The 20,961-nt window shown below is 43.8% G+C and overlaps 1 protein-coding gene across 2 annotated transcripts in view; it reads right to left on the bottom strand.

The window, feature by feature from the left end:
* The window catches only part of LOC138504373 (tropomodulin-3-like), a 419,121-nt gene that overhangs the window by 203,784 nt on the left and 194,376 nt on the right, over positions 1–20,961 (bottom strand). The gene's annotated exons all lie outside the window — the stretch shown is intronic.

Raw genomic sequence — 20,961 nt, 5'->3', positions numbered from 1 at the left:
AGTTCGGAGCAGCCAGACAGCAGTAGTTTGCAGCTTTGGAACCTCATGCCGTGCCAACCCACATTTAAACAAAATAAAAAAAATTAAAACCTTCATCCCAAATCACCGGAACAGCCATCATAAAGAGAAAGGGCATTATTTCAGAGGAACAATTTACTAACCAACTGGATGTTCCTCCAACGTATTCCACATCTTTGACATGTAATGTGCACAGCTGTGGACATCACATGTCAAAGATGTGAAACACGTTGGAGGACAATCCATTTGAATGTCATTTTCTTGCGTAGCCATCATTATTTGGTTTACCTTCGATGAAAGGTGCTCCCTGGGAGCACCCTTTCACGAAATGACATTTTCTTTAAAACCACTGTTAGCTTCTGTGTGGATTTACTCAGAGGTGCCAATAGGAATATTAAACGTGGAAGGCAGGCCATCAGTGCCAGTAACAACAATGTCATGCCTTTGTTGATGGTTGGTGGGCAGCTAGCAGCAATGTCAGCCTGCTAACTGGGCTGAGCTCACCTTAAAATGATCGGAAAGACTTGTGCAGATACCTAGTTCCAGGTGTACAGCTTACATCTCAGACACTACAGGGCCTTATTTTAAGAAAACTACCCACATCACGAAAGACAATCGGGTTTTAGGCTACCACATGGCACTGAACGCATGTTAGTATGAATTCTAGACAACCGCAGTCATCAGAGGGATGAAGGCAAGACCACTGCATTAGTGCTGCTGCACTTACATACAGCATTCGATGCAAGTGGACCACTCCATCCCACTTGACAAACTGGTATTTCTGGGAAAGCATTTTTATCGCTAGCCTCCGTCAATGACAGATCTTCTGCTACAGCTTTGCCCCTTTTCTGTCATCCTTTTCATCTCAAACATGTGGGGTTGCAAAGTGTTCCCCCTCTTATCCCATTGCTTTTATTAACATTTACTTTCACAATTTACATTGCAAGTGCAGTAATAGCAGCTTGGTAGACTGTCTTTTTGCTGGTGTAGAGCTTTGAATGTGGAAGCTGGTGTCACTCTTGGAAAACAGTAATGTGTTTGGACTACTGGGAGTCCTACTACTATTTCTGCTACCCTCCTTGACCAGCGTTCAGAGGAACATTTAAAAATCAAGCAGTGTCGCGAAGTGCACCGAAGTGCAGTTATAGCAGTTGTGCTCGGTGTCGGAGCATACGAAAAGGTGCTGGATATTCGACCGTGGGTGAAGTGCTTCTTCACCGTTGTATATCTAATCAAAACTAATTGCTCGTAGATCCCACACGGAATATGTACGCTTTGAGAATAAAAGCACCTAATGCTGGAGTATCCTTTGTGATTAACTCTTCCCTGTCGGCTACGCCTTTATTCATGACTTCGGCTTCACATTTTACCTCACCTAATTTGACGAGGATTGTCTCCAGACAGTTACTGGAGTCACAGCTTAATGTTTGCTCAAATGTAGGTGTGGAAAATCAAAAACTAAGTCGGTTTTAAAAGGAGAGAATTGAACACAGGTGAAGTTATGGCTACTCAAACTAAAGCGGTTCAGTCTTCCCAGGGGCAGGACAAGTCAGCCGGCTGCGAGACTGAAATACCTATTCTGACTGTCAAGTCTTTCCGCTGGTACTTTCATTACCATTGCTTAATTCACCTATAAATTTGGTTCAATACTAATAAATCGAAAATCTTTCAACCCTCGGCTTTATCATACAATCCCACTCCTATCCTAGCTCATTCATTTCATTCAGTGGGCAATGGTTCAAAGGCCAATGTATCCAATTCTCAGCAACTAGGTCCACCCTCACGATTTACCTTGAAATTGGTGTTGAATTCACTGGTTAAACTTAATATAAATAACTGAAAGACAACTAAAAGGCTTTATTTTCTTGCATTTCCAAAGTAACTTTTTTGGATGGCTATGTTTGTGCCCAAGAGAAATTGCCTTAGGCTAGTGGTACACTTTGCATGAACAGGCAGTCTGCACAATCCTTGCCCGTTGAAATTTAACAGAGTCCTCCTCCCCTTCAGTGATTGACGATATATCTAGGCAAAGCCTTAATGAAGGTGTTTGAATATTAAAGGGCCCAAAGCTGCTAATCAAAATATTCATCCTTTTTTTCCTTGAGGAATAAGGCAACCTCAGCATAGAAAAAGTCTAAAAACATTAAACATTCCCACCCCATTAATAATGGGGTCTCAAGAAAGTTACTATGGTCGTTACGTGCTAAAATGGACCATGAGAGGTAATGAGCCTCCAACGGTTAGTAAAGGATCTTCTAAGCAATCAAAGGAGGCACCTAACAATATCAATAAAAAAAAGGTAAAAAGAAAAAGTAAAGTATGGTAAAGTCCACAAGCAGTGAGTTGCCACCAGATCTAGATCGACAGGAGCAATCTGCTCCTTATGTCTGTGCAGAAATCATCAATTCAAGTTTAATGTTGATTAACCTTAGTGACAACTTATTCAGATGAGACTGGGCCTACTACCAGGCCTTTTCCAGTTCCATCTTCTACATCAACAGTAACATCAGTATCTGAACCTGTGATTTCGTACTGTTGTGTTGGTGTACATCTTTCCCCAAGGAAACAAGTCAATTTTTAACCTTGAAAGAAAAGCGAGCAGTTGCCCTGGCAAAATTTCATTTGCGAGAGAAGAGCAATTGTACCATTCATAATCTCACTTCAGTCAATGAGAATGCAAACTGCATCTCAGATGGATGTCTGCTATATTGGATGAAGAACCTCAAAAGACCTTTGAAGCCAAGAGTTACATGCAAAAGATTTGTATGCATCTCAGGGTGTGGATACTGTGCCGCAAGCTCAGCATCCGGCCAGTGGGGGAGGGGAAGGTTTTAGCAGTTAAGAGCATTTTAAAAAATTATGGCTCCATAATTTTGAACCGACAAGCTATTTTAGAGTTATTTTATGAAATTCCGGTTTTGAGGAATATCCACTCCAAAGATTTTGATTTTTATATATTGTATTGATGAAACTCATTCAGACAATGTAAGTTTATTATATGTTCACCCTTTTGTCATTGTGTTACGATGTTCTTGTATCGGGCAAATTGCAAAAAAATTAAGCGCAAGTTTGGTTCATGGATTCATTTGTGCTCCAAGGTCCTTAGCTTCTCTGAAGAGCCATTTATTTATTTTTTTATTTTTTTTAGATAAGAGGGTGATAATGACATCAGGCGAATTGGGAGAAGGCAGTTTGATCCTGGATAACCTCTGCTCTGGCTAACACTAGAAACAGTGGTGCACATCTTCAGATTCTTTCCTGGAATACACATGGATTTCATCATCTAGTTCAATAAACAATATTGCTGCTAACTCATTATAATTTTTTTGCAAGTGGTCTGGTTGCAGGAGTAATCGTATTTAGATGGCTATACAGTCTATCTGAATGGAGCTCAGAAAGGGCTAAAGAGTCGTCCATCTGGAGGCTTAGTGGTAGCCATAAGGAATGATTGGTTACAGGATTCAAATCTGTGGTCCAATGAGTCACCTAATTTTTGCGGTAAAACTTTGTAGTAAAACTATTTCTAAAAGTTACTCCAAAGAGATCTTGATAGTTTCATCCTACCGGAATGCCATGCTGTTATTACAATTAGACTCTTTGGCAAGCATTTTGGGTGACTGGTTGGTATACCATTCTAACAATATTATAGTAGCTGGGGATTTTAATTGTTCGGAAGAGGATAGTGTCAAAGGTTCTCTTGTATACCAGCATCAATGGTCCTCTTGCCAGAGGGGTACAGCTCTAACGCAAGTGCTGCACCGGTGGGGCCTAGTTAAGATGAATGAGAATGTCATGGTGACTTTGATAATCAGTCTACTTGGAGAAGAGCAAGTTACTTACCCCTGGTGAAGTTCTTTCGACTGGATGTTCCTCCCACTTATTCCTCATCTTTGATATATATTTGTATCATCAGCTTTGCTGCTTAGGAAAAAGAATTCCACACCAGAGGGCGCTGTGGTCGATGTCGTGGCGTCGATGTTCTGAGGGCTGCCGTCGAGCGTCAACGTCATCCGTAGTACAAATCGCTCGAGCCATGCCCATTGGCTTCAGTTCAGTTTTTTCGTTGCCATCAATTGAAAAGTCGACCAGGCGAACCCCCAGACCATAAGCTCTCACGAAACAGTGTATAACACATGTAAATTGTACGGCAGGGTAGGCTGGGAGGGCCGATGAGGAATACATGGGAGGAACATCCAGTCGAAAGAACGTTACCAAGAGTAAGTAACTTTCTTCAAATGGATTGTGTCCTCTCACGCATGCCTCATCTTTGATAGACTCCCAAAGCAGTGCCAATTTGGAGGCGGCAGTACTATTTAATTTAGTCATGCACTGTATGAAGAACATCTTTTGCAAAAAGACCCCCTTGAGACGAGGTTGACTCTAAACAGTAATGTTTTATGAATGTGTGCACAGACTACCAAGTGGCTGCTGCACAGATATCAAGTACCAAACACCCCTCTGGAGAGCTGCAGAAGTTACCATGCCCCTAGTGGAGTGAGCTCTTAGCCCATCTGGTGGTTATTTGCCAGCCAGTCTAACATTCTCCGATTGCTAGAATTATCCACCTGGATATAGTCTGTTTTGTTACAGCCAGGCACAATTTGTGGCCGGTATACCCAATGAAGAGTTGATCATCTTACCTAAATTTAGCAAGTCTTGAGATATAAAAGCTCAGAGGAGTCTTTTTGGGTCTAGCCTGTGAAGCCTTTTCTCCTCCTTACCTGCATGCAGGGGGGTGGGGGGTGGGGGGTGGGGAGGATAAAAGGCTGGTAGTATGATCCTTTGTGACAAATGGAAGTCAGACTACCTTAGACCGAAAATATGGTTTGATTTTAAGGATGACGGTGTAAGGAGGCTTACGAGAAAGAGCCTGTAACTCACTTACCCTGCGGGCTGATGCTAATGCCACTAGTAGGACTGTTTTTAATGTAAGGAGCCTTAGAGGACATGAATGTAATGGCTTCAATGGAATACATGTGAGAAATTTCAATGCCAAGTTCAAATTCCAAACAGGACATGAAAAGGGACTGGAGGGTACACGTTAGTGAGACCCTTTAGAAATTGCACAATCAATGGTATCTTGAAATAAGAGACCTCTTCAGAGGAGAGCTTACAAATGTCAAGTGCAGCCAGGTATCCTTTTATTGTTGCAATGTGGAGCCCCAGATTGGCTAAATGTAGTAGGAAAGAAAGCACCATAGGTGTGCCACATAGGAATGGATCCACATTCTTAACCTTGCACCAGTTACTGAATTTATTCCAACAACACCGGTACAAGGATTTTGTTGCTGGCCTTCTGGCTGAAAGCAAAATCTCCATTACGTCGTCCGGGAGGTCCCAATCCTTATAGCTCAGTCTCTCAGAAACCATGCGTGAAGGCTGATTGTCTTGATCTCTGGATGGAGAACTCCTCTTGCGAGAGAAGATCCTCTTTGTGGAAGACGTATTGGAGGGCAGATAGACATGTCCAGAAGGTCTGGGTACCACGTCCTCCTGGCCAAATCCAGAGCAATTAGGATCATGGATTTCCCGAACCTTCTCAACCTCCTGATCACGTGATGAATGACAGCGACTGGAGGAAATCCCTATAGGAGTGGACATTCCCAGTCCACCACGAACGCGTCTCCTAGATCTCCTCTTGGGGGAAATTGCCTCGAGCAATACGGTTTGCACTTCCAATTGACCTGGGTCGCAAACAGAACCACTTGAGGGGTTCCCCAAAGGGTGAAGATCTCTTGAAGGACTTACCCACTCGTGTAACACTGTTCTGCCTGCTCTGAGCATCCGCCGCTGTGTTCTTCTCTCCGGCAAGGTGAACTGCCGATCAAAAGATTCCTTCTTGCATTGCCCAGAACCAGAGCTGCATTGCCTCTCTGCACACTGGTAGCGACCCTACACCTCTCTTGTTGAGGTAGTACATGGCCACTGTGTTGTCCATTATCAGGACATTCTTTCCCTGTATAGAGGGCAGAAAGGCCTTCAGCGCTAGTCCGATTGCCCTCAGCTCCAAAAGGTTGATGTGTACTTTGGACTCTGATAGAGACCAACGACCGCTCATTTGTCAGATCGATGGTGTGTGCTCCCCACCCCGTGAGTGAGGCCTCTGTCCTACCATCATCTCCAGTCATGGTTGCCAAAAAGATTCTCCCTTGAGAATATTGTCCTTGCAAGCCCACCATAGAAGGTCTTGAGCCATTCTGCTCGGAGTCGTGAGGGCCCACTGAAGGGACCTCATTCTCAATCGGGCCTTTGGCACCAGAAAAATGCACGATGCCATGAGGCAGAGCAACCTCATAAAAATCTGTGGCCGGCAGATGCTGAGCATTCTGGAATTTTGTTAGCATCTGCAGAATGTGTCGAGCCGTCACCTCGTGGGACGAGGCTTTCCCCGAGGAAGTATCCAGGACGGCTCCAATGAATTGGAGTCTTTGGAAAGGTATAATATGCGACTTCTTGCAATTGAGGGAGAAGCCCAGTCTTGTGTAGGGAGTAGCAGGTGATCAAGATGTTCTTGGGCTTGTTCGGGTGAACGAGTCCTGATCAACCAATTGTCCAGGTAGGTGTAGATGTGAAACCCCCCCCCCCCTCTCCTGAGACTCGCTACCACTACTGCCATCAGTTTGGTGAAAACCCTCGGGCGGAGGTCAGCCCGAATGGCAGAACTCGAAACCGATCGTGAGAACTGCCAACCTCAGGTACTCTGTGCTTGAGATGGATTGGCACACGAAAGTAAGCATCCTGAAGGTCCAATGATACCAACCAGTCTTGGAGTTGGAGAGGCTGAAGGATCTGAGAAAGGGTTACCATCTTGAACTTATTCTTCCTGAGGAACTTGTTCAAGTTTCCCCAAGTCCAAGATGGGTCTCAAGCCTCCATCCTTCTTGTGAATGAGAAAGTAAGGGGAATACCAAGCCTTGTTCCTCTCCGCTACAGGTACATGTTCTATTGCTCCTTTCTCTAGCAGGGTTAAGATTTCCTGCATAAGGAGCAGTTCTGGAATTTTGGCAGAGTTGAATCCTGGTGGACGATCTTGAGGCCTTCTCTGAAAAGGAAGGCAGTAACCCTGGGTTACTGTTTCCAGTGCCCAAGCATCTGAAGTAATGCCCTGCCATTTGAGAGATTCTGCCTCCCACTGGGGTCTTGTGGGTCAAGGCCTCAGAGTGGCTTAGAGGCAGCTGCAGCAGCGGCTGAGGGTACAGTTTCCGCTGCCAGGGCTGATCTAGCACTCTTTCCTTGTCCCCTTTGTCCAGCCTGTCCTCTTCCCGAAAGGAAACGAAAAGGATGACCCCTCCAGGAAGATGAGCCCGAGTAGGAGTGTTGTTGAGGATGACTTATGGAGGCGCTAAGTGATTTAGTCGCCGCTTTAGAGGTCTGCAGTTTCTCCAGACTCATCCGCCTTGCTGCCGAACAACCTCAAGCTGTCAAAGGGCATACGGAGTAGCCTGGCCTGCACATCCGATGCAAAGTCAGATTTTCTCAGCCACGCTGTCAGCAGTGTCACGACCTGGCTGGAGACTCCCATTGCCTCCTTCCCATTCTTCACAATAGCCAGGAAGCCGTCTCGGTCCTCGCCTTCGGGAAGATGTTCAGCCACCATACTAACAGTCCCACAGGGTGCAAGTGAACCTCGAAAGGGTGCAGATTTCAAGGCCTTACTGCCCGATGAAAAGATCTCACAGCCCAGGCGTTCACCCTCTTGTCTATCCGGAGGAATAGATGGATAGGCCGACTGCCTGGTCGATGTTGCCTGAACCACCAAGATTTCGGGTATAGGATTTTTGGTTAAGTGATCTGGATCAATACTGTAAGGCCTATATTTTCTGACAAAATTCTTGTTTACAGCGAGTCCAGATTCGGGAGTATTCCAGTTTGCCAAAACCTCTCTGCAGGGCTGCATGAAAAGGTAACACTGGATCCTTCTGAGGGCCTTGGATCAGTATATAGGTCATATCATCCTGCTCGTAGGCATGAGAGTTCCTATTCCAGCTCACAAATTCAATAACTACCCATGAGGCACATGATCAGTTGGATCCGGCTTGCCAAATTCGAACGCTGGCGAAGTGTCTATGTCTTTAGCAGCCTGAAGGCCATCATAAAGATCGGTAATTTTGGACTCCTGATTAATAAGTTCCTCAGGAACATTGTGTGCCATAACGCACACCAGGAGGTGGAGAATCCTCGGAGGCTTGATCTTCCTCATAAATTGAGGCCATGGCCTTTAAAGTCTTTCCTGGACACAGGGTGAAATATCTTGCCTGGCAAGGGCAGAGGCCTCGAAATGGTCGAAGGACTCGACACAGGCATTCGACAATGGTGTTGACGGAACCTTCGACAATGGTGAAGGTTTCGACAGCAATGTCGATTTGCTCTGTGTTGCCTTCGATTTATGTTTCGTAGTGTCGACTCTGATGGAGTCAATGAATTAGTCAAGCGCATCGATGATTTGCTCTTTACCGGAGGTTCAGAGAGATACTCTGTTCTCGTGACGATACCCGCAGCTATTTTATCGTCGGATCAAGAGCGACTTGACGGTTTGGTAGTCAGCCTTGCCATGGTAATCTTAGACCTCCCCAAGTCATCCAAAGGAGCGAACGGGGCATGGCTTCTGCGTGAATCTTTCGAGGGGGTTGATGCTGCATTCACGAAGATTCGCAGCATTGCTTTCTTGAAATTATCACATTTTTTGGGAGAATCAGTCTTGGTTGGACACCTGATAACCTCAGTAGAGGAATCAGAGCAAGGATGGAGACCTAGGGCGTCTCTTTTTTGCCTTCGACAAAGACAACTGTCTCGACAGACTCCTCGATCGAGATTTTTTTTTTTTAACTTTGCGTCGGGACGAATCTTTGGACTCACCCAACTTCTTATCGCTCTTTGAAGATGACTGAAGCGGCCCTTCCAACCGCCAGTTTACCTCAGCGCTCCCTGAGAGCTTTCGCCGTCATGGCCTGACAGGACTCGCAATCGGTTCGATGTTCGTAACCCAGGCACCTCAGGCAGACACGGTCGGGGTCCGTTATCGACATTTTCGCCCTGCATTCATGGCATTGATTGAAGTCAGATTTTGGGGTAGAAGGGTTAGAAGAGCTTTTCTTTCAAAACTGAAGTGCGCCATTCACACTTGAAGCAAAGCTTTCGGTAAAACGGAACTGGCGCCAACGGGCGCGGTTCGAGCTAATTATACTACGGATGACGTTGACGCTCAACGGTTGCCCTCAAGGGACATAGACGCCACGACTTCGAGCACAGCGCCCTCTGGTGTGGAATGTTTTTTTTCCAAAGCAGCAAAGCTGATGATGCGAATATATATCAAAGATGAGGAATATGTGGGAGGACACAATCCATTCAAAGAAGTGATTCTTATTTCGACCTTGGATTACACATTTTTACTTCAAAGTCATTATTAAATGCATGTTTGAATCTTGTAATTGTTGACACCATCTTTAGTGATCATGTCACTTAATTACCTATTGATTTAAAAATCCAGTTGCGAAATCAGGACTCTCGTAAAGAAATTTGTTGCAAACAAGGCTAGAAATGGTATTCTATTGAATGTTACCAATATACAGGTTGTGAATCAACACTTCTGTTTAGGCGCAAAAGGTTTTTTTCTCATATTACGATTGGCTACTTCCTGATTCCATTATTGCCAATATTAATAACTTTATTCTTGAATGTCAACTAAAGCACTTGTTTCTCGCCTGGTGCTTCGATCCTGAAGAGACAGATATGATGAATAGGAAAAAGGTGTAAGGGCGTAGAGCACTCATCCTTGTGCAAACTAATAAAGAAACATTACAAGAATTGGCTTAAGGGCATAAACATCTATTGTTGCCAAAGGATGCTGAAAGAATGTTGGGGACTTGGGGCTCAAGAATACTCAGTTTTTGGGACCTAATGAACAAGTCCAATTCAATGAAAATAGAGGCTTGGGTCAATCCCATTTCAGAAACTTCTTGGTGTAAAATACCTTGCAGATCTGTATGCTCGAATAATACGATCTTGAAGCAAAGAGTCGGTGCAATTCACTAGCTATGAAGGACTAAAATACTCTGGAGGATATAGCATCGATGATTAAAGGTTCTAAATCATCTACAGCCCCAAGCCCAGATGGGATTCAAAATTATTCTTAAAGGGCAGCCAGACACTTGAAAACCTATGATTCAATCTCTAAAGATATGTTGCCCTGGTAGCTCTCATTTTATTCCCCCCTCCAATTGCACTGCTGGATTAATCTAGCAAAATCTTGTCTGCAATAACCTGCCCATTTAATTGCTCTTTTGAGGGACTTGCACTTGAACAGGTGTGCATGAATATAGATGGTGGATTTTCTTGCCCCATTAGCGACCTAGATGCTTGCAACAAGGCTGCACATTAGCTCTTGCACTTTTTAACATTTATATAGCTGATCTTGCCTTTGCCTTGGTGCAGTCTAACAATATTCTGCCTTGTTTAGTAAGCTTACATAGTCAGTACTTGTCTTACGCGAAGGATTAACAAAAACGTGGATAAGAGACCATCATTGCAGGGATTTTACATAATGCTAAGTCAATCATGCTTGCTTTAAAAATAGGAGCACAAACCACTTGTAAAATCATTAACCATATAGTGCAGAACTATTGTAGCTTCAGCACATGCAGAAATATAATTAGCTCTCACAGTATAAAGCCATCGCTGGCAGAATGTCTCAAAGGAGACGCTAAGTGAAAAAAAAAAAAGAAGATTTATGAAGACAGATTTAGAAAGCTTGTTCGGAGACAGCTCTGAGCTGTCTTTCTAAATCAAACTGTCAGCCCCTTCGACACACAGGCGTGGCTGGGCAAGAGGAGACACGGGTGCCAGAGGTAAGTGTGTGTATGATGCTTGGGGAGGGTGGCGGGGAGTGGGAAAATATAAGTGTGCATGTTTGTCTGCCTGTTAGTGTGTCTGTGGTGGGACGGGAGATAGGCTTTTGGCAGGGAAGTGGACGGATTGGGAGGAAAGGCTGCTTGGGGAGAAACTTCCCACTTTACAAAAAATCTCACCATCTGGTAGGGGTGGGGGGGGGGTGAAATCGGATTTGTGCAGGTGAGGGGGGTCAGGTTAGGGGTCATTTAATGTCATATTTCTGCATATTGAGGGTCTGGTCGCACAAAATCTACTGACATGGGGACAGTAAATCATAAAATGCATTAGGTTTTCCAAGCACCTAGGGCACTTCCGACACATTATTAAGCCGCTGTTTGACCTCTTGGAGGCGACAGTCACAAATGGCAATGTATCCAATCTCATTCTATTAACATGTACCCTCTCCAAGCCTGCATTAGGCTTGTGAAACACTTAGGCCATTCCTTACGGTTAGGCATGAACCCAATTGGATTCCATTATATTGGAGGCTACCTTCCATTTAAGGAGCCATTTGTTAAATGGCCCCAGGTTAAAAGGATTTTTGAAGATATCCATCCGCATTAGTCTCAGAGTGATTGAAATGTGTCTAAACCAAAGTAATGTTGGGCACCAAATAAACTATTAACATCACAAACAGTCTCTGTATTTAGTTATATGTGGAGGACTCTAGTTCAAGCCAATAAAGAATTGGTAGTATGCAATCTAATTGAGCCCTTCACATCCCAATTCTAGCCTTAGAGGTGCATTTGGAGTTTAATTGGGCAATTTCAATAGCGGATTGAAAAATGTACTCTATAATACTTATACCCACAAACTGAAGTGTCCCCACAACTTTGCTCTATAGAGGACAGATGCCCTGGACTTTATTTTATACACTTGAAGTGGCAATTCAACCACCCAGTTAACATGAAGTTTGGAGAATCTGATAGCTCCTCAACTCTTGCCTAGCTAGTAATAGGTCACTTTTCCTTACCTGATTTTTCCATAGCCCAGTCTGTAAGAAACGTGTCCTGAGATAATCGCAATATGGGACCTTCTGCATTAGGCCGGAGGAAATCCTATGCCCGATTATTACATTGCTGTTCGAAAAGGTACCCAGATACAAAGTTCCCCTTTAAATTCATCTACAGGTAATCTGTGCAGTCCTGGGATTTCACCACAGATTTTGCAACAATGGCAGACCTGACATTACAAACCAAACTGTCACAATCATCGTCATCGTCTGGAGTTGCCTGGTGTGTGTATATGTAGAGCAATCTACGGCCGAGGAGTAGAGTTCCTAAAGAAGAAATGAACTACCATGCAGCATGACCACTCGGATCAAGCTACGACATTTGCCTAGAACCAAAAAAAACATACAATAAAAGAAAATTCAGAGGAGCATCTTTCTCACACCTGGAATAATCTGCCTGTACTTAGGCAGGTGGAGAACCATCTTCAATTCCGTCTTCTTCTGAAAACTTTACAGTTTTAGGTCTTTAAGCTCTTTGCAGTCTGTGTCCTTTGTGCCATGATGCCCTTGGGCGACCGTTCGCATTATAAATATTGGTAACACCTGGCTCCTAAAACATGAAATTCCCTACCAAAAAAACACACAATATAAGGGATCATCTGGAATTCAGAAAAATGACTAAACAACGTGGCTCTTTGCCCCAGAATCAGAAAGGAACGAGTAGGAAGCATACATTTTGGCAGAAACAGGAAGCTGAGGGAGGGACCTAAAATCCATTGCCTAACCATCCCCAACTGGTGGGCGTAGAGAGGACATTTTGGACCCCTCATGCACATGCACCGCCAAGTTTACAGACTAATACCACAGTAGGCAGGGACCCCCCCCACTATAAGTCAAGGGAGAGACCCATAACCTTCCTAACCCAAACATCTCCAACCCTAGGGTGGGGGGTAGAAATGACACCTCCACGACCCATGTCCACATACCTCTGGACGTCTGCAGAAGATAATTATCACACTGCAACTTACCTGCCGACTAGGATGCCAAACAATATAAAGCACACAGGATGGTCATAGATGCAGATCACAGAAACCAAAGCAAAGTGGTAAAAAAAACCTGCTAACCCAATACTGAAACCTCATTTTTCCACAAACTTCTCCTACAGAAACTCAGACGACCAAATCTCTGCACAGCAAACCGCATGCACTGCACCACACTGCAACATACAAACACCAACCATGCACTACAGCACATGGGAATCACTGACTCGAAAATCGCACCTAAGCTCAGCGAACGGTGCAAACTGAACGGAAGCTGCCAACAGATCAGATCTCACTTTCCTATTCCAACTGCACTCTACTAACCGCTCTAACATCCTTTTTTATATCACACTGTCCTTTTTCAGATCCGCCAGAGCACCAGGGGACCACTCCGTTCTTGATAGTGCACGGTACAATTAACATTAACATTGATGCGGTTGGCAGCCCTATATTAGGTACTGAAAATGTGAAGCCACTTCTCTTCCTCAATATTTTATGGACTAGCGGTTTTCTCAGGGCAGACTAATTGTGGCTTCCGGGCAGATGGTTCTTTGGTTGCCTGAAGTAGCAACCTGTTCACCTTACAACATTCTCATGTTATCATGCATTAGATGGCTTGCGCATGTCTTACCTGCTGGCTTATACCTGTGGATTTGCCGGCTTTAAAAACTGCAAATTATTTTAGCTTTGGTACAAATAGACATTGCATAGCAAAAAGGTAGTAAACGGTTGTGTCATGTGACAACCCTCTTGTTCTGGACTATCAGAATCCATGTTGTTCAGCTGAGGTAGTAGCGCCTCACAACCCTCCACCAAAGTGACAGATTCTTTCGAGTTTAGTTGGAGGATTTGGGGCAGGGGAGGTCATGGTCACCCTCAGACCTAAGATCCACTGAAAACATTGATTCCAGATGCCACAAAGTCGGGTCTATAGAAATAGAACCAATGTGGCTTGTTTCTAAACAAGAACGAAAAGTCGGTTTCACTAGAATTGCATGGGTAAACCATCTTCCACTCTGCGACCCCTCCAGCTAATCCAGAATAGGCCAGCGAGACTCATCCTTGGCCTTAAACCCAGGGACCACATCTCCATCTCTCCTGAACTAAAAGTCTTCACTGGCACTCGGTTGCTGCACGGATTAAATTGAAATCCCTCTGCATCATCCACAAGGCGTTCTGGGCCCTGGGACCACACTACCTTCAACTTTACCTTACTAAATACTCCCCCCTCTAAACCACTACGCTCCTCTGGCTCTAACTCTGTGTAAAGCGTTTTGCTAAACAGAGGGCAGGTGGTCGTTCGCTTTCCTCAGTTGGCTCACTCCTACGGAACAGCCTCCCACTGCGCCTTGAGCAGGACCTTCTTAAATTCCAGAAGCTCCTTAATACTCCTCTTTACCCCTTCCTTCCCTTCTCTACACTAATCCCACAGTTGCTGAGATTGGTATCCTGGGCTTTTATGCATCCTCAGCGCCCTAACCTCCCACACCCAATCGGCCCAGCTCCTCTATCTGCACTTTCACCTACACCCTCCGCCCTGGTGGCTTGCACTTGCACCTCTTGCGGCTCCTGGCTGTGTAGCACTCTACATTCCTAGCACTTCCTCTGTGGCTCACCCATGAGCTCAGAATCCACAGCACTGTCCCCTGCCTCCTTCCTTTCTGCACTTGCACGTTCTGAATACTCACAAGGCATAGTAGGTTTGTCCCATTTTCCTCCCCCCCACCCCCACTGCTCATATATATTGTGTTTTAATGTATTTCCCACTCCTGCTGCCTCCCTTGCCCTGTTGGCACATTGAAACTATTTTATTATTGTATAAGCGCCTAACCAGCAAGCAAAAAAAAATCCATTCTATGCCTGCACACCCCGGGGCAAGATGAGGTAAGAAGCCTGTGTTCTTATTGGGTTTCTTGGGGAAAGGTACTATGGTTTCAGGGATCCCCCAGATCTCATCTATATCCAAGTAGAGGTTGACCACTTTCCCCAACATTTCCAGTTAAGCACCCAGTAACATAATCTGGCTATCTGATTTTGCCCCTTGCATATTGCCCAACTCAGACATTTTGTTTTAGACAATGATTCATAGAATGGTCTGAACCAATCAGAATGGCTGCTATATATAAAGTAATAACTACAGTTAGCCGAATAAAACAGGATAGTCCTGCCCTCAAAATATTCTCTGCCCTGATCCAGACAGTCAGTCCCTCACTGGATCTTCCAAGAGTACCCTTAATAGCAGAGTTTGAGAAATGTAGGTAAAATCAGACAGCAGTCCCATATCTCCTGAACACTGATTACATCAAATGTATGCACATACAGCTGCCAATCGTCATTCAATAATTTATTACTGATCCCAGCTAGGTTTCAAACGCGAATGGCCATTTTGCCACTGGTCTGGTTATTCAGTAGCGCAATATGCAAAGCAAGAGTTATACAGGGGCGCCCCAGACTGCTGCAAGGGACTGAATATCTCAGTCAAGATCTAGCAACTCCTTGGCTGTTGATGTTCACTTTGAATGAGGTTGGTTACCGACAACGTGCCAGGTCCCATCGGGCTTCAGGGACTAATGACATGGTCAGGTTACTTGCACTATGTGTTTCTTGGGATATAGGATCAGTATTTACAACTACTTCTGTCCATCAAATTAGACTGTTCCTCCATCACATTGACAGGCCTACTTGACTTTGAAAGACCCTTGCTCGATGTATTGAAATTGGTTGAACTATTCCTACTAAGACCGATCAACAATTTGGATACTGGTTCAGTGGGGTGGTAATGATCCAAATTCTCTAGCCAGGAGGCCCTCAATCAGGGTCTCATTTGGCAGCTCCTCCATCGTATTAAGAGTTTGGTTGGGTGGGTCAGTAATTCTTTTAGCATTAACAGCATCAGAATGGATAATAGAGAGGATGCGCTGTATATATTTGAACCAACATAAACACTTGTTGGATAGAGAGCCTTTATATTCGCTTATGTTAAGAGTTCAATTTATGGTATAACTAAATGTTATTTTCGGTTTGTTTTATATTCTCAAATTAAGTCTGCAATTACATTAAAATCCATGGTTTTGGATTACGCCAACACCTTATATCGGGGCCTACCAGCCTAGACTTTAGGAAAGCACAAACAATGCTCCAGCGTGACAAATTCTAAACCTAAATGAGTGTATATTCAACCCATTCTTCAAAATCTGCACTGGTTAGAACAGTGAGTTTTATAGTTCAAAGCTCTGGATAGACAATGGACTTGGTACATCCAAAAGAAGGTTTAACATTACAAACCTTCATGACCAACTAAGATCTACCAGTCAACCTCTACCACACACTATCAAATGTAAATAAACATTGCTTGGGCTGCAGGACTTTGATACCTCGCCACACATTTACTGAACTCACCATCTCCCTTTCTTAGAAAAATGAAGATCATGTAAAATTTCTCTTTATTTACAGGTTTTACAAATGTATAACTCAAATCAAGCAATACTTCAAACAACCATGTAACACTAGGATCAATATTCCCTCTAGCATTAGACAAAGAATAAATTTAACACATAAGAGGTCGTAAATATCTAATATAGTACTACGGTAAAGATAATGCAACGCAATCCATATCAAAATGTACGTCTATCCTAATCATAAATCCAACACAACATGAGAGAAAAACACAGACACACGCACACCCCCACTTACATTACCCAGAATTCTCACATGTTAATTAAAATTGTGTGCCATAAAATCAACTGCTACGTACCATACAAATCGTTAAAGGGGATCCAGAGTTCCAAATAAACGCCCCCCCTGATTCCGCCTATGATACAAAGGTTTCTCAAAGTCTGACAGCAATTGCACATCACTCAACCAGTTCTCCGTTTGTGGCTTTTTCCTGGTTTTCCATAGCTTCAGGATCTGCTTCACTGCCACCACTTATCAATCCATTGGCTATATCGTTCTACGGTCCCACATCTTCCCTGCCAGACAAGGGGCATTCCAGGAAGATTTATAGATGGACTGTGTCCACTCTGTCCAACACATCCCCCAAAAGTGTTTTGATCTAGGACAATTCCATAACATCTAAATCAAGGTGCCTTTCTTTTCTACATCCCCAGCACAGAGCACTGTCCAATAAATCAAGGCTATGCAAACGTACTGGGATCCAGTATAAGTGACCCAAAACCTTTTGATTTGCAAGTCTTAAATTCAAATCTAGCTTGCTCCTATAGCCTGCTCATTACACTTGCTCCACTCGTTATCTGAAATATAAGTCTCCCTCCCAAGTCCTTCACAATTTTTCGTCAAGACTCAAATAATCCAAAGGCATTAAATTAAGATATGTATATACCATTCATGGTGAAAATGCAAATATGGCACATCCATTTGGTTCATTCTCCATTGGGCCAGACCGCATGCATAGTCTCTGAAGCAAGAGCGATTCTAGATCCTTAAATCTATCCAATGCTCTGTTCCCTAGACCAAACGTACGTTGAAGCTCTGCAAAAAAAAAAATAAAGAACACCACTTGCCCATCTGGTATTACATCGCCCATCTTCAAAATATTTTTTGAGATCCAACTTTGCCAGTATAATGGTTTATTTGCCATTTGAATGCCAGGATTCAGCCAAAGAGACCTTGTAGTGCGAATATATAATTTGATCCGTGTCAGCCATCCCCAAGGTAAGAGTTTCTCGTGTCACACCAATAGAGGCTAACTTATGGTTTATTGACATTTTACCCATAGAATATATGTTACTCTGTTCAAATGGAGAAAACCCACTTTTCAATTGTCAACCAAATGGGCTTGTGTATTTTCAGGCATTATATAATGGGCTTTCTTCAGTATGAATCCTCTGATATTTAATAAGATCAGGGTAGCCAAAACCACCTTCCTGTATACTTTGCATCAGTATATACCTAGGAATTCTCAGTTTCTTTTTTCCCCCCAAAAGTAGTTCTGAAAAATCTGATCAATTTTCTTCAGTAACTTATGTGAAACGCAAAGGTAGAGACTGAATGATGTAAAGCACTTTCGGGCAGTAGACATTTTAATAGCATTGACTTTAGCCCAGATACCTAAAGTTAATCTTTCCCATTTCCCTACATCATTAATTAACACCCCTGTTAACTTTTCTACATTAAACTCCACAATCTTCTTCAGATCTCAGATTAAATACAGCCCTAAATATTTTACATGAGAATCCAACCATTTACAGTTGCATTCTGCAAAGTCCCCTCTTCTACAAGTCTCAGAAAAGCGGAGACCTCCGATTTATCCCAATTAACTTCATGACCTGAAAGTCTGCCCACTCTTTCAAACGCATCTTCAAGGCCACACTTTCTTCCTCTGGATTGAATAGTATAATCACCATATCATCTGTAGAAGATAACACCTTGACTGCTTTATCCCCAAACCCAAGTCCTCAGATTCCTTGTTCTTGACGAATATAAGCTGCCAATGACTCCAAAGCAATATTAAATAATGAGGGTGACGAAGGACAACCCTGCCTCGTGCAAGAGTGAATGAGTCAGATAATTGTTCACCCAGATCTGCGTTATGTAAATAGTTAATCGCCTTTAGGAAATCGAGCACCAAACCCCCATCTTCTGCATAGTGCATTTCCAAAATGTCCAATTATCAAACGCTTTTTCGGCATCCATGAAAACTAGCACTGCATCCAAAAGCACGTCTTGACCAAGTCCCATCACATCAATAATGGTCCTAATATCGTGCCCAACCGTCCCCCTCATAAAACCAACCTGGGAGGTAGGAATTAAACCCCCCATAAAATTTATCAAGTCTATTAGCCAACATTTTTGAAAATATTTTCAAATTGAAATTGGTCTGCAATTTTCACATTTCTTATGATCTCTGCCCGGTTTTGGGATCAAAGTAATCAAGGCATGTTAGAGAGAACTCTCAGAAATGTGCCAATTCCTTTCTACCATAGAGATCCCTAGCTCTTTTTCTGGACTTTAGGAGAGAGCAAGACCTTTTTACCCTATCAATCATGTATTTTTCTGTGATTTGAACACGGTTTCTTTTGGTTTTGGAGTCTGACAAACTGCATAGGCATCATATTTTTACATTGTGACAGCGCCTTCAGTGCAGTGGCACAGGGAAGTATTTCAGATTTCCCAAAGGTTTAAATATCTTCTCTTGATTAAACTACTGTTTCCAAGGGCAGTGAAGTGAAATTGACTTTACTTACGTTTGTAACTTTGTAGACCCAGCACACACTATCTTACATATGGTGCTGGAGGGGTTACTTAGTATCCCCTTGGTCTACTTTCTCATGTAACATTTTTATGTTACCCTTTCTACAAATAATGGCTGGTGGCAGTGGTTTACTTTTTCCTACCATTGGGTGTTTTTACTGCGGGCTGCAAGTTCAGCTGCAGTAAAGCACCCATGGGTGCCCATTTTGTGAAAATGGCTCCGGTGGTCTTTTTTTGTCATTTCTTGTTGGAAAGGTCCTTGTTGAGATTTACTCTGCATGCCAAACCAGGTTTGGCAACTTTGTTAGTTTTGTCTTTGGCAGGGTTCACTGGTGAAGCCAGCCTCTGGCTCCAGCGTGTCTGGCAGGGAAGCAAGGGAGGTTACCAAAACTCCCTGTGCCTAGTCTCCTTGGTTACAGGAATGCATCCAAACGTGATTGGCCGACTGGCTGTCCTTGGAGGATAGCCACCCTGCTGTGTGAGTGACAGCTAGGCTGTGAATTTCGCAAGGAAGGCAGAGTCGACCACTGGACGAAGGAATCTGAAGAAGAACTTGGAAGAGCAGCTTGCTGCAACTGCTGCAGTGCTTAAGCTTCAAATTCACCTCGATTAGAGAATCCCTGCAAAGGACTTCTCCCCTTGGGTTGGTGGGACCAATCGACCCCAAGACAAACTCATCTGGAAATCCTCTTGAAGCTGGCTGTACTTGCGTTTCTGCAGAAACCGAGTGCCAGGGACAGGAACACCAGAAGAGAGTGCAATGTTTAAGTTGGCCCCGAGCTCGAGGAAGATCCTCTGGACTCCCTCAAAGCAGGACCAACTAAGCCTGAGCCACCTCAGAGTGCTGGACCCCAGAAGCAAGGAAAGCCCACAAGGTATCAGAACTGCGGTGGTGCTATTCGCGAGAAGCTGAAACCACGAAGTACTGCTGATCTGAACTTTGCCCATTGCCGCCGCCGACATTCAAACTGGTGCAGGAGTCCCAGACGTCCTCTCTCGTCCCCACGACCGAGGCCCAGGAACAGGATCTGCCATACTACAACTGGAACAAAAGCCAGCTGGAACCAATTTTCAGACCTAGGGTACTGTGAGGAACCAAGACCTCTTGCTGTGTAGTTTGCTTGCTCTCAGTTGAGACGACTTTGTAGAGTTGCCTGCAGCTCTGCCTTTCACAAGCCTCCCAGCTTGTGGTCTAACAGTGATTTCTTTTTCAACAAAAACTCTAACATTGTGCAAGACTTTACTTACCTGCAAGAACTTCAGCTCCCCTAGACTTTGCTCAAGTGACACTGGCTGTCCTGGCTCCCTGATAGACTAACCTCTGACTTTGTAATTTGATCTGTCCCTCCAAAAAGGCATACATTTACTTGTGTAGCTGGGAAAGGGTTAATTTACATTGCATTGGAGGTTCAAAAGTGCTTACCTGTTTGAGAAACTGGTTAACCATTGTTTCTTCCTCTAACCTTTTCCTTTTGACACCAAACTCAGTATTGCTCTAAATAGACCAGTGGTATTTCAATGTCTACATTGTCCTCGTTATTGAAGTCACCTCAGGGTGTAGGGAGTGTGTGCCATCCCAAAAGGTTATCTACTGATTTACTGAAACCGAGTGTGTGCATTTTGAAGTTTAAGTGTTACATATTTACTCCCTTCTAAAGAAGGCTTATTCAAACTGACTGTTTAATACTTGTTTAATCAAGAAACCTTGAGTGAGAGTTATTTGGATACTTGCAACTGTGAAACTCTGTTGCAATCCTACAGCACACATTGACCCACTCTTGAGATAAGCCTGGCTACTCAGTCACTACCAACTTGTGTAGTACAGACTTCTACCAAAGGTTGGGTTGCTAT

Source organism: Ambystoma mexicanum, chromosome 11, assembly GCF_040938575.1.
Source record: "Ambystoma mexicanum isolate Mex_15411 chromosome 11, UKY_AmexF1_1, whole genome shotgun sequence".
In the NCBI taxonomy this organism is placed as follows: Eukaryota; Metazoa; Chordata; class Amphibia; order Caudata; family Ambystomatidae; genus Ambystoma; species Ambystoma mexicanum.
This window is presented reverse-complemented; position numbering and strand designations above follow the sequence as displayed.